We start from the raw sequence: 14559 nt of genomic DNA, 5'->3' as shown, positions 1-14559 counted from the left end.
GATGACCCCACCACTGAGAACAGCACCGCCCCCTGCAAAAGGAAGGAACCCGTTAGAGACAGATGGGCATTTCACATTCAGACACTTCAAAGTAAAATGCAAGCCAATTTTTTGAAAGAATGGAAACATTCATGGGGAAAATGCCCAGTGATAACTACCACTGCCCTAGCAAAGAAGTCAGGAGGCAGGTTCAGCTGGGCTGGCAGGTCCCCACAGTGCTGCTGGTTGATGAGGAGCAGCGCTGAGCGCCATGCTCAGGTCTCTCTGCCAATATTGATTTTAACATTCCAGTTGCCCGTGGGCACGAGGAGCGTTGGCAGTTTCCCAGGCGTTGTTTTGATTGTGCAGCAGCAGCAGCTGGGGACAAGCTGGGTCCAACCCAAGCCTCCAGCTCCATCCATTCCCAACGAGGCAGGATGGTGGCTGCTTCCTTGTGCTATCCAGGTTCCCTGGCAAATGCCTTCCACAGCATTCCCATGAAAAATTTAACCCACGGAAATAAACCAACCAGGAAAAAAAAAAAGCACCACCATTATTAACAGGGAGCATCAGGGCTGGGCTTCAATAATTGATGCACCAAAAGCCTATGAAAAAGCCTCCAATGATACATTATTAAAAAACAGCTATTTGTAAGGTGTTGTGAAAACAAATGTAGAACGAGGCAGTGAGAGAGAGCCTGAGTGAAACCATGGAGGAGCAGAAAGGAAAAAGAAAGCGAACAGAGCTTGTGCAGTCTGTCCATCACCTAAAACACATGGCAGGGGAGAGGTGGGTTTGACAAACATCTTATTTGCAAGTTTGTTTGAAAGAATGTTTTGAATCCATCATTCTGGCATACTCAGGTTGAAACTCTTCACTTTTTAAGGCCAGCCCAAGTTTTCAGCTCTAACACCACCTCCACCCTCCGAGGGACATCACGTGGAGCCAGACACAAAGCCCTCATTCAGAGAACTTCCACACCACAGACCAACTAATGAGGGTAAAGGCACAGAGGGATATTTTGTGTTGACAAAATAAGCACTTTCTTCCTTGAAAGTTGGCTGCATCATTTATTTAAGCATAGTCAATATTTAATGGTGTGCTAACATGCACATTAAATGCACTGACGTCCTGAGCTACACGGGGAGCACACGGCTCCAGTGACACCCAGCCCAGCCCACAGTGCTCGGGGTATTGCTCAGGACCGTCCTGAGACACTCCTTATCACAAGGCAAACACTCCCGGCTCAGACACGCTGATGATGGGATCTTATCAGGCTCTCAAGGTGCCGGCTGAGCTGCCAAGAGCCTCCAGGAGATAACTCTGTCCTGCACAGGACAGCCATGATGTCCCAGCACCTCCTCCTGGATGCACAGCCCCACTCCTGGGGCTTCTCCTGTCAAAAACTGGCTTGGAAATGCTGTGTGTTAGGTGGGCTGGCATAGGAGGAGGTGTTTTCTCCCCTGGTTGTTTCCTGCCATGCTGCAGCTGATGCTCCCTGCTCCATGTTTGTTATGTTGTTTCTCCTCCTGTCCCACAGCAATGCACGTTCCATTGGCTCAGCAGGGAAGCAGAGAGTTCAGCCTTCCAGCAGCATGAGGGATGCTCAGACAAAACTCACTGAGTCCAGCAGGGCTGCAGACCCTCTCTCCTCTGCCTGCTGCTAAAAGCCGAAGCAGGGAACTGCTGAGTCTATTTGCAGGACACACACGAGAGGGGATTTCAGGCAGCTTGCATCACTTATTGTGCTGTAAATACAGAGACATGTGCCATTCACTGCCACCTCCTCTGCTCTTTACATAAACTCAAGGATGGCGCCTGGTGTTAGCACTCAGCCAGCAGGTCTGGAAAACACTCGGCCCTTAAGCTGTGCTTCAGAGACCTGGATGGGGACACTTCTCCTCCAGCATCACACCCCTTATCAACATCTCACTGAGGAGCCTGGCCTCCTGAAAAGCTGTTTGGATGCCACACTTACACCAGCAGCTGGAGGGTTCTGAGGGGTTCCTCCATTCCCAGGGGCTAAGCATCAGCACATGAAGGCTCTGGGGCACAGGGATGGATGTGCCCTGGTTACCAGCAACGTCAGAGCTGCTCCAGGTGGAAATTCCTCTCTCCTCTCGTGGCTCAGATCAATGGATGGGTCGAGGTCTGTTGACTTCCACCGCAGCCATCCCACCAGTGACACCTAAATATTTTCCTCCTTCAGGAGACAAAGGGAAGGAGGGCGGCCTGGCTCTTGTCAAGTGCGGGGCTGACAGCTTTACAGCCTCACTGGGGAGAGGAGCTGAAAGAAAGAGCGTTAGATTTAATCTGTGCTGACAGGGGTGGGTGATGGGTTTTTTTATAGTGGAGGAAATGTATCGAACAGGGGAAATTAGACTAGAAGACGATAAGGATCTGGGCCTGACACAGCCAATTAATAGATGTTTACAAATGATAAAAGCTGATAGATCAAAGCAAATGCACTCCTTCTTGCTCTGAGTTGTTTGGAAGCACCTCGCTCAGCAGTGGCTGCCCGGTCCCCAAGCCTGGGACCCAACTCATGTCATGGAAGAGCTACAGGTACTCTTGCAAACACCATTTAAAGTCACCAGGAACCTCCTGAACAGATTCAGAAGCAGTGTTTGGGGAGGAGTTATGACCTTCCTGCTTTGCACGTTTCCCTGAACTTAAACTTCCAACTGAAAAAATGTACAAGGCGTACAAGGGAGGCATCCTGGTGCCCTCCATGGTGACACCTTGGTATCCCGTGGCTGCTCCATAAGGGATCTGGAGGATGGTAGGCAACAAAGAGGTGCTGTGATATTAAGGACAAGGCCATGATGCTCCTCAGGGAGCCCGCATCCATTTCACTCCAACTGAAAGTTCACCCACTCTTTGTGTTCTCAGCTCCAGTGACAATGGGTGGTCCAATTCCTTTCCTTAATGAGTGCACACTGCTTGTAGATCTCTGACTGGTAATCCTCCATGGTCCTTTGGCTGATTTGTTCCTTGTCCTTTTTAACCTGCACTAAGCCTCCCAGAGACAAAATCTGGGTGCAGGTATCAGCATTCCATCCCAGAATGCTTCCCGCAGACCACACTGACAAGGCAGTTCCCATCTCTGTTCCCTGAACCCTATGCAGCCATCCCACACTGCCCAGCAGGCTCTGTGCTCCCAAATAACCCCACAGGCCACTCTCCAAGACATAAAACATGCCCCTGGGAATCACTAGTTTCTTTTCTGAGCCCCCAGGCCCCACTGGACACGTCACAGGAGTATTCAAGGCTAGTGGGGTAACTCCCTGCAATCACAGGGATGGAGCAGCAGCATCAGCCAGGCTTCCTGACCCATGCATGGTAGGGCTGTGGCCTCACCCTCCCTGTAACACAGTTGCACCTCATCACCTGTATTTTCAGATATGCTGAAATCCAGGAAGCACCTAAATCCAATTTTAGGACCAAAAGCAATGGGCTCTGCTTAAAAAAGGCTGAGCACACGCAGCTCCCACTGACTTCAGACAAAAACTGGGTCAGATCCTGAAGTGACTTGCAGAGCAGACCCAGTTTTATCAATCCAGCATGACGCAGGCATCAGATGCCACCTTCTAGCACCCATCTGACAGCTTCCCAGACAGCTGGAAGTCAGGAAAGACAAGCACTGCTGGTTTAGCCCTAAAATACATTCCCTTTGGTGGGGTCCTTAGAAGACTCCTTCAAAAGTACAGCTCTGGGGCCACCTTAGGTAGAGATACCTCAGCTAATCCTGCATCGCCGCCTGTGGCATTTATATGAGAGGCCTTAATGCAGTATCTTCCTACATTGTTTTAATTCGTTATTAAACCAATTACAGGCTTTTGAGTTTTGGGCTTCCTTCCAGATCCTGCAAATCTCCTCTGCAAGGCACATAGTGTGGCAGCACCGGTGCAGAGCACCCATTCATTATGCCAGTTCCAATATAAACATCACCAGGGTCTTATCATGGGAAAATTCTCCCCAACCAAGGGCTGCTCTGTGAGCAGAAGGATGGATGCACCATCCTGGAATGGACAGAGCTCAGAAGCAGGATGTTTCCCCCTGCACACTCTCTATATTTAAGACACCATGGTGCCAAGGCCATGCACTGGGCCTTTTAGCACGTGCCCACTTGAGCACATGAGCTGTGCTCCATCTCACCTTGCGTGGAGACGGGGCGATCCTGCTCAGCCATCTCTGACACGTGATGTCTGTTGGGAGATGTGCCTCTTCCACTGACTGCCAGGGCAACCCAAGCGATTGCACTGCATTAACCTGGATAAGCAGCATGGAAAAAGTGCAGTGCAAACCAATAGCCCAGGCTTACCAATCTAACAGAACTGGTCTGATTTACCTTGCTTCCAAGTGCTAAATTCATGGAAACTATATTTCCCATATGTTCAGGTCATATTTTCAGAGGTGCTTAGTGACTTAACAGCTTATATCTTATAGACTTACACTGAGATTTTGTCTTCGGCATCCAGACCTAACCAAGTGCATGTGTGTAACATCAAACTGAGCTCCTGTCTCCCAGCGAGGACCCAAAGCACTCCGTTGGATCTGGGCCTAAAGAACCAAGTGACTTTGGAAAATCAAACTTTGGCACCTAAGTCACCTAGATGCTGCATTTATATTTAGTCTCGACTAAATCTGTGGCCTGCCCCCAGGTTCTCCTCCAAGTGAGAATCCTCAGCAGCATCAACGTTTATTTTTAAAATCCATTTCTTGGACAAGTCACAAACCCAGAATCCCAAGCATTATAAATACTGTAGCTCCTATAGCACTTTCCATGGAGGAGAGGTGTTAGCCCCAGGACACTGGTTGGGTTCCAACTCAAGCAATTGCATTCAGCCCCTAACACTTCAAATTCCCTCTCCAGTTTCTGTTTCATTACATTGTATTCCTCTTTGCTTTAACTGAGCCCTGCTATTTTATTAATTTTCTTCTACTCATTTACAAATCTTTCCCAGAGGCAGCAGTGGCAGGATTTCCACTGTCTTCCTCCAGCTACGTTTTACTAAAAGAAATACAGCATTTTCCTGTGATTTTTTGATCTGCCCAAGTTGTTCTTTCACACTGGAGATGAGATTGAAACATAATGCAAAAATAATACAAGTTTGGAAGAAGAGATCTTCGGAAAAAGAAGTTTGATGCTCAAGGCTTGCATACCCAGAAGGATACTGAAAAATTCAGCTTCTGCTAAAAGCTGTCTACCGAGGCAGTGGGAGATTTCTCACTTCAGTCTTCCCTAATAAAATAATAAAAACAACAGAATTTGAGATAGGCTTGAAGTATTCCTATAGACAGCACTGTGTTTTCAAAAAGAGACACTTCACATCAGCATAATCAGTTGATTTTGAAACACATGGCAGAATCTAATATGGGTCTCAGCTTTGTTCTCTAAGGGAAATTGCCACGAACATGGCATGGACATCACCCACTGCTGGGACCCAGCAGGGATGGGGTGCAGCCACAGCCAGCCTCCAAGCAGGACCTATCCTATCACACTGCTGAACCCTGCTGTCAGCAACAGGTGCTTGGCTGGGCTAAAGAGAACTCGGATGCTGATCTCATTGCACTGCCTGGGAAATCAGTGGCGTTACTTTCTTCCCAATTAAATAAATCTGTTGCAGGACTCTTGTGTACACATGGCACGGGATGGAGGTCAGGGCTTGGTGCATCTGCTCCAGACTGAAATGGGGAAACCCATACCCAGCAGCCTCCCACTGAATGCCCCGTAAAGGGCTTTGTTAGATGTTCTCCTTACAAAGAGGTGAATGCATGACACACAGCGATCCCTCCCTGCCTCCTTTGAAGAGCAATGACATTCCTGGGATGCTTGAGAGTTGATGGTGTTGAAGGCTTTGAAGTGAAGTACTTGAGCAGTCTATTTTGACTTCCCGGGGTGACTCATGCTCAGCTCCGTATCTAAGATGGCTTTTCAGCTTCCTTTGACTGCTTTCCAAAAGTTACATGTTTGCTCAGCCTGACCACGGACTGTAACTTTTCTGTTCACCATTCATCTTTCCTCCCGAGGGTGGATGAACACCTTTCTAACTCCAAAGGGGTTCAATGGTTCAGACCGTGTTTTTCAAGAAAAGCAATGTCTAAAGGCGTTTTTGTATCAATAGGGAGAATCTTAACCCCTTGACAAGCCCATGCAGCTCCCAGGGAGCTGCCTTGGAAAGCATCAATGCGAGGCACTTAGCTGTGAAGCTGGAGCCAGTCACATGGCAAACTGCATTTAGACAGAAAGCAGCACAAGGGAGGTCCTTACGCTCTTGTTGTGACACATATCATAAGGACATAATCATGCATTAGAAATGAACTCACAAAGTACAGCCAAGAAGAGGATCTGTGGGATTGATTCTCGACCTGCAGGTTGCTTCTTTCACCCAAATACCTGCAAATGCTTGCTCTAGTTTTACATACTCTGCTGTTCGTGCATGATCCCACGTGGCTCTGCAGTTGGACAGTGTCCATCCACTGTGTCCCATCCTCAGTGCAGACGAGTCCCAGCTCTTCCAAGAAGAAATACACACACATTCACAGGGACGCTGGTGTTTCCTGCTGTCATCCCCACACAAAACTTTCCCTGAGACAAGATACTTAAAAATACTTGCGAACACCTCTATTGCCAAATCCGTCAAGCTGTGACAGGAGCTGCTGCAGAATGTAGCAGCTACTCTCAGTAACGCCCTAACTGGCAGCTTTGAAATGTTTAATCGATTGAGAACTTTGCACAAGACTTTAATTTAAATTTCACTGGTAGATGACAATTCCTGCGGGTTACAACAACCTGCCTGCCTGACATTTGACCTGGGAATTAGCAGTTTCCCAAATGTTTTTTGACCTTCGGGGCCTCAGCTTGTTACAAGCACTTGCTCTGGGGAATCAAGTCATCCTGCTGCTGTTAGTGCACATCCTGCAGGGAGGCACAGGAGACACTGCCCAACCCACAGCATTTTGCTACGCCGTGTGGGCAGCCTGAGGGAAGGCTCTCAGCACACCCACAGAATGGCACGATGAGGGTCAGCAGTAACAGCAGGACCTTCAAAGTGACTCAGGTTCATAAGGAACCCTTTTCCCAGCAGTGTTCCTCGGCCAAGGGTCCCACTGCTTCTTCTCACCACCTCCTACTCCTACAGTGGCTCTCCATGCCATTGATGTGCCTGAACCCAGCCTGGCTCTCACTGCCCAGGTCACCTCCATGCCCATGGATGAAGCACAGAAGGCCCCACACGGTCACTCTGTGCCACACCACACAGCCATTGCAGCCACTGCCTGAGAGAACCAGGCCCCTTTGTGCCCTACCATGACCTTCCCATGGGGGTTAATTAATGGCACTGAATAGGGGGAATGCCTGGGAGTGGGCTGTGTGTGTGTGCGTGAGTGCACGTGAGCTGCTTCTGTAGGCTTCTCTCCAGTCTACACAGTCCCAAAGGCAGTAACAGAAGTGAGGATTTCTCAGGACATCCCGTTTATCCCTCTTTCAGCAAAAGGTTTTTTTCCTCCTCTTTTTTTTTTTTTTTTTTTTTTTTTTTTCTGTGACAACATCCCAAAATGCTTGGCTCTTTCCTACGAGAGAAGGTGATTTGTTTCAAACAGGCTGCAGTGCCAGGAGGCATTTTCACTGATCAGAGGTGAGAGCACACCTCATTTCTGAAGATCAGACTGAAATTTATGCCTTTACCTCCTTCCTCTTTTCAAATCCTCTGCATTATATTCTGTTCATTCTGAAGAGAACCACCAGGGACAACGCTATGGAGCAGGGAGCACTTCCCACAGATATCCATTCAAACTCTACCTCACCAAAAAGATGAAAACCGTTAAATATAATGGTCAGGAGTATTTGGACGTCAAGGCTGGGCTGTTCACCTCTATCTTGGCTTAGAACTGCAGGAGAGGAGGCCATGAATATCAGACAAGGACCGAAAGGCAGACTACAAATTTATTTACATAGATCAAATATGCATATAACTGGGTGTCTAAATCAGATATAAGATGCCCCACATCTCTTAATAAGGTGTTTGCATCCCTCTGTGTAACCTCTAGGCAGTCTGTTCAGAGCTGTTGGCTCTGAAGAACTTCCCTTTTACATCTGTTTCAGACAGATCCCTCTGCTCACTCTCACACCTTGTGCTTTGATAACCACCTGCACCGGTCTGTGCTGAAATTGGGACAGGTTTTACGTTGGAATAAATGTGCACAGTTCACCACCCAGGCTCACCTCAATGTTATGAGCAAGGAAAATACTGAGGGGATCTTGGCCAGCTCCACCTTCAAAGAAATTCCTTTTCTCCTGGAGAGAGCAGTGGGCAGCTCCAGGAACATTTGCAAGAACTCCTGGCCACACCGTAGCTCAGAGAGCTCTAAAAAGAGACATACTTTAAAGCTCTGTGAGTTGCATTAAACTCTTACTTCCAATCTTATCATAGAATCATAGAATGGCCTGGGTTGAAAAGGATCACAGTGCTCATTCAGCTCCAACCCCCTGCTGTGTGCAGGTCACCAACCAGCAGCCCAGGCTGCCCAGAGCCACATCCAGCCTGGCCTTGAATGCCTGCAGGGATGGGGCATCCACAGCCTCCTTGGGCAACCTGTTCCAGTGCCTCACCACCCTCTGGGTGAAAAACTTCCTCCTAATATCCAACCTAAACCTCCCCTGTCTCAGTTTAAAACCATTCCCCCTTGTCCTAACACCATCCACCCTCGCAAACAGTCATAGGCTTAGGTTACTTGAAAGGATTTTCTGTCTAAGTGAACACAGATGCATCACTCCTTCCCTAAAACAGGTCCCCTCAGCTCCAGACCCTCACAATATGCCCTCAGCCTTGTCTCTCTGCCCTCCTGATATCTCACTCATCTACTTCAGCAAGCAAGGCTTAGCAAAGAGAACATGCATCCCACAAACAAAAGTCAAGGGAAGGCAGGACCGAGCCTGAATGGCCTTCCCACATTTCCATATTTCCAGATTTTGGGCTCTGTGTAGGGAGCGTGAACCCTCCTCCACGTCCTGCTCCCGTCTGCGTCCCTTTCACGCTGCTGAGATTTGTTGCGGGATGATTCTCAACGAGCATCGCCCCGCAACAAAGCCACCCCCCTTAGATGTGGGCAGATGATATAGAAAATGGGTGGTTCAGGCTGATTTCATGAGGCCTAATAAATCTTCAGTAAATTAAAACTCATCCCCCTTTCCTCCCCTCCCCAGGTCTTTGTCTTGCTAATACACATTAAGCCCTGCCTGGCTACACACTTTGAGGCGTTTCGGAGGTGAGGTCTGTACAAAGCTGCAGATGTGGGAGCTTTAAAGGACCTTTGGCCCCGGTGTTACCCATTAACATCAGCCATGCCAACACAAGAATCTCGCCATGGTTCTCTCCACTCAAAAGGGCTCCCAAGGAACAACTTTGCCTTTTGAGGCGAGGGGGGGAAGAAATAAAAGAACAGAAGGAATGAGCAAGGGAGAATGAGAGGGAGACCTTCCCAAAGAGGTATTCCCTCTAAAGCTAAGGTTTTTTTTCCCTAAATCATTGTCTGAATCTGGTTGCCAGTTAGAGATTGCTTAGGAAATCAGTGCACATCTCTCAAGGCAGGGGATGCACAGCAGCTTGTGCTGATAGATGGTTCATTTCTCTCATTTCCACTCACCACCTCCACTCTGGCCTTCATTGTTTCAGATTTGAAATAAAGACTCTTAAGGCAGTCCCCTGTTCAAAGAGCCACTTTCGTCCTGTGTTCAGGTTTTTATTCCCATTCGGATGTTCTCTGAGTTCTCCACTCCTTTTTAGAAATCATCATCAATCTGGGCTGGAAATGCAGCAACAGGTAAAAAATGTGTCCGTGAATGTAGCAGCCTTCCTGGAGTGCTTCCTTTCACCTTAATGTCTTCCATTACCCATTTACTTGGTTGGTGCCCTATATTACCCATTTGCTTGTTAATGGTCCTCATTAATGCTCACATACCCTGTCCAATACCAAGAAAGCTGCAGTTGGGGAAGTCATGTAATTAATGAAGCCCACTGGAACCTGCCCATTTAAATAAACATTTAAATAACATTTAAATAAATTCTTCAAGGATGTGAACAATTCCATTTCTTTCCAGAGCACTCACCAGCGTGCTTTCAGGTGTGATTTGAACAAGAAGTAACAACTCCTCTCCATAGAGGCTGCACCTTCCATCCCTTCCAGCACTTTGGCTAAAATGTAAAGAGAAACTTTGTGGCCCTGTGTGGGTGCTTTAGAAGTTGTAAGGTGTGATGAATGAGCTCTAAGAAACACAGATCAAGAGGAAGATAGCGGGGATGAAAGGACAGACAGTTAGATCAGACTAGACATCCTGGGATGAAAGGAGAGGTGAATGGATAGCTAGATTAGACAATTACCGTAAGTGGAAGGCAGGAAATCCAAGCTTGGAGGTGTTTATCCTAAACTCCAGATCTGCACCTGTAGAGGCTGCTGCCTTGTTCATTTTTGTTCAGCCTTTTCATAAGCAAATTTTCCAGTGGGATCAGGAGGTGCCCCTGGCATTGGGAGCATGAAAGAGGAACCAAACAAATTGACCAGACAAAATTATGTTTCTCTTTCCCTTCCCTTCCCTTCCCTTCCCTTCCCTTCCCTTCCCTTCCCTTCCCTTCCCTTCCCTTCCCTTCCCTTCCCTTCCCTTCCCTTCCCTTCCCTTCTTTTCCTTTCCCTTTCTGTTCCTTCCTTCCTTCCTTCCTTCCTTCGTTCCTTCCTTCCTTCCTGCCTTCCTGCCTTCCTGCCTTCCTCTCTTTCTGTTTCTTTCTTTCTCTCTCTTTCTGTTGCTTTCTTTCTCAAAGAAAAGTCTAGATTTCCATCTCTTAAATTTTGGGCACAGCATGGGTTCGTTCAGTATTTTATCATGAAGGCTTTGGCCATCCCAGTGAGAAGGGATGGTACACACTGAACAAGCCACAGAATTGTGGGCTCTGGAGGATTATGGTTGAGGTTTCTCTCTCCAGCCTGTTGCTCCACTGTTGCTGGAGGCTAAGGTTGAGAGTTTTTCCTGTCCAATCAGATAAATATAAATGCCTCTCACTCTACTAGCGAGTTAGCATGAAACTGTGCAGTGTCACACTAAATAATAGCAGTGAGAGGAGAGTGTGTTCTACATTAATTTACCAAATCAAATTCCAGCAACATCCAAAACAGTACAGATATTTATCTGGGTCTGCTTGTCTACCCCAAAAGCACAATGAGACTTGTCATGTTTCTATGCTTTCCGAGTGAGACTATGTTACAACAAAGCAATTAGCCCTTGGGATCACATAACTGTTTACATATTCATTTCCTGGTGTCGTGCCCATCATTTCCTATCATATCACAGTGAGGCAGCTGCCTCCCTCTCACACTGTGCGGCCCTCAGCAATTGGGGCTGATAAGCAGCATGGAGCTTAGAAATCAGCTGGAGAGGCTCACCAGGTATTGTGCTGCCTTCCTCTACACGGCAAAGTCGGGGTGACCAGAGGAATGCATCAGCACTGATGTAAAATCTGTCCAGCTCACTTTGGGGGAAGTTCAAAACAGCAACTTCAGCCTTCTTATGTCACTTCATACGTCAGCTTTCCATGCTAAAACTCCAAACAAAAGCTCATTTTGTTTCCTCCCACATGGGGAACAAACAAACTGCATTTTTTCGTATCACAACCTTTGTACAAGTCTTTCATAGCTAATGAAATATGTAATACAGTCTATTTAGTAATTGGGATCCCCATCCCTCTTCGTCTCCATCTACACACCAAGGATTCCTGCATTATATTCCTAGGACATCAATTCATTTTATGCCAAGATCAGTTGCTTCAAACCTCCACAAAAGGCATAATGAAAAGGTATAATGTGCAGCAACAGCACCTTCCTTTGAAGCATTTAAGCCTTGATATATTAAGGCCTGACTGCTTTGGAGTCCTGCACAGTCGATGGAAAGATCCTCTAAGTGTGAACACCTCCTGGAGGTGCCTCTGCTTGTATAAAGGTGCTGCAAACTGTCTGATTCTCAAGTACTCATCATCAGTGCTTCAGTTGCGTGCCAAGTTTAGGTGAAGAAAACCACCTTTCAGAAGGCTGAAATCAGTGTCACGGATACCCCCTGATGCTGAGCACACACCTCAGGGTTTGGCTCTTCAGCTCCAAAGAGGAAAAACAGTCCTGTTGCCAACTGATTGTGGTTTTCGCTTCAATAAATCAAACTGGGTAGGAATGATCCAACTGACATTTTGAAAACATACATGAAAACTCTGTCAGTAAGTAAATGCAAAGTGGACAAATCTGTGTTGCAAATACTGTATGCCTCAATGTGGCTCCAGAGCAGCAATTCTTCTCTCTTCCATAGGAACCTGCCATCGAGACCGACACTGAAAACAAATGTACTCCATCTTCTACCATCTGCTGTGTTGGCTGGCAGAGGTTCCTGCCTTCCCGGCCTCTCCCTGCGGACACCTCACCCTCTGCTGGGAGCAGGATGCTGTCTCTTGGCACAGAAACACACTGAGCTCTTTGAAATGCTTGGCAAAGCCTTGGGCTGCCAGGGGCAAGCTTCAACCTGCTCTACTTGAAGGGAAGCACAGCACTATTATTGACTTCAAAGGCAATGGGACTCAGCCCCAGGGTGGAAATTAGCTCCAACATTAATTGAATTAAGAGAGGGGGATTCCCTTCGAAGAACTGCCACTTCCTGGGCTATGGGATGAGATCTGTATTGTACACAATTACAACAAGACTAAAACACTGGAAAACAGGTGCCCTATTCAGTGGCTGGGCACGCTGCATGCCCAGATTTGGGAGAGAGGAACACCACGTACAGAAACTTGAGGTGGAGCTTGGTCTGCCTGAGCACAGCCCTGCTGAAGGGCAACATGAGGGCAGAGAGAAGCACTGCAGCTCCTGGGGCTGGGAGCAGAGCAGAACCCAGCTCCCCTAAGGCCAAGTGCACGCACAGATGTTTCCAAACCTAAAGAAAAGGAGAAAAAGGGGGAAAAAATGAATTAAGGGTGGTCTACAGAGGTGACTTGGAAACTGCATCTCAGCAAGGTGAGATCTGCTGTATTCAGCCCCCAGGATTGGGAATACAATGAGCCTCAAGGGCTGAAATGTCCCCCATGAGGTATCCCACAGGTCTAAGCTCAGCTTTGTCTCCACATCACTTGGGGCAGGCAGGTTTTTGTTAGGATACATTCCTTATTGAACCCTATTCTTCCAGGATTATGAAGCCCTGATATTTCTGGGACCTCTCCTCATTTTTGTATGTGGTCTCCAGATCTTTGTCCCTTTTTACCCCAATTTATGCACCTCAACACTTGTGCATTGTGTTCCCCCCGCCCAGGTAAAGCAGAACATCCGATTTACTTCCATCTCTGATGCTCAGTCCAAGGTCTAGTTGGGAAAAAATATCTTACAATCAATAAAGTGGATTCCTCTCCACACCATGAGACCTCCCTAAATCCTCAGCTCCCTCTGGAAGGCACAATTCCTACAAGAACTGCCATCCCCCAGACATACCTGTAAACTCTCTTTACATCTCACAGGCAAAACTGCACAGCATTCCCAATGAATCACTCTGTATGAGTGGGATTTTGCCACTTGCTTCTTTCTGCAGCACATCGGTTTCTCACAGTGTTAAAGCCAATCTGCTGAAAGCATCACTTTTCTCTGTCTCTCTAAAACCTGCTTTAATTTCTCCCCTCCCAGAGGAGAAGGGGTTGAGTCATGATTTGTAGCTCAGGGCACGGCTCCGGGCTGCCTTTCCCAGGAACTGTAGCAGTCCATGAGGGGAAGGACTCAGATGCAGATAAAGAGGAATCCACCCACCAGACAGCTCCATATCTGATCTCAGCATAGGCTACTTGCTGAGCAAAGACCAGCAACAGGTCTCAGAGCAGCCAGCTGAATGGAAAAAGGTAAACTTTAATGAGGTCAGTGTGAGGAGTTCAGAAAGGGAAGTAGGTAGTGGCTGGGAAAGCTTCTACAAGTTGTCCTGTTGACCTCAGGACAACTTGATCTAGAGCAGAAAAGCCAACCCAAGTGAACAAGAAATCATTCCACTGATGTTCAGGCACCAATTTTTGATGCTGGTCAGCTGCCATTTATCAAGAGGTAGGTCCAAGACTTGCTTTCCAGAAGCTGGGGATGGCATTCTGGTCAGGTCCCCAGGCGTGTTCATTGCTCCTGGCCTTCACTGTCAACTGGCATCGTTCCTCCAGACTGAGGAAACCACAAATCTACTTGTATATCCATGTTCCCAGGGTTGGATCTGGATCTATGCTACTGCTGCCTTGCCCCTTGCTGGAACTCACTGAGAAAACATTGTTTGATGTTGGCGCAGGCGTAGGCAAAGGGGAAAAAAGGGAATGCTCTTCTGATCAGCAGGTGTGATACAGCCCTGCCATAAGGAACAAGTTCCCTACAACCATTTTTATACACGAGAGAAGGAATGAAGAAAGAAACCTGATGAGGGCATTCACCTGGCCAGGGGACCAGGGAGAGAATAACTCCCCCAAAGTTCTGGGCTTTTAGAGCAGACTTCTGCCATACTTCCTTTTGAGGCAAAATGAAACAGGTGCTTTTCTG

Source organism: Tympanuchus pallidicinctus, unplaced genomic scaffold (genome assembly GCF_026119805.1).
Source record: "Tympanuchus pallidicinctus isolate F22 unplaced genomic scaffold, pur_lepc_1.0 scaffold23, whole genome shotgun sequence".
Taxonomy (NCBI): Eukaryota; Metazoa; Chordata; class Aves; order Galliformes; family Phasianidae; genus Tympanuchus; species Tympanuchus pallidicinctus.
This window is presented reverse-complemented; position numbering follows the sequence as displayed.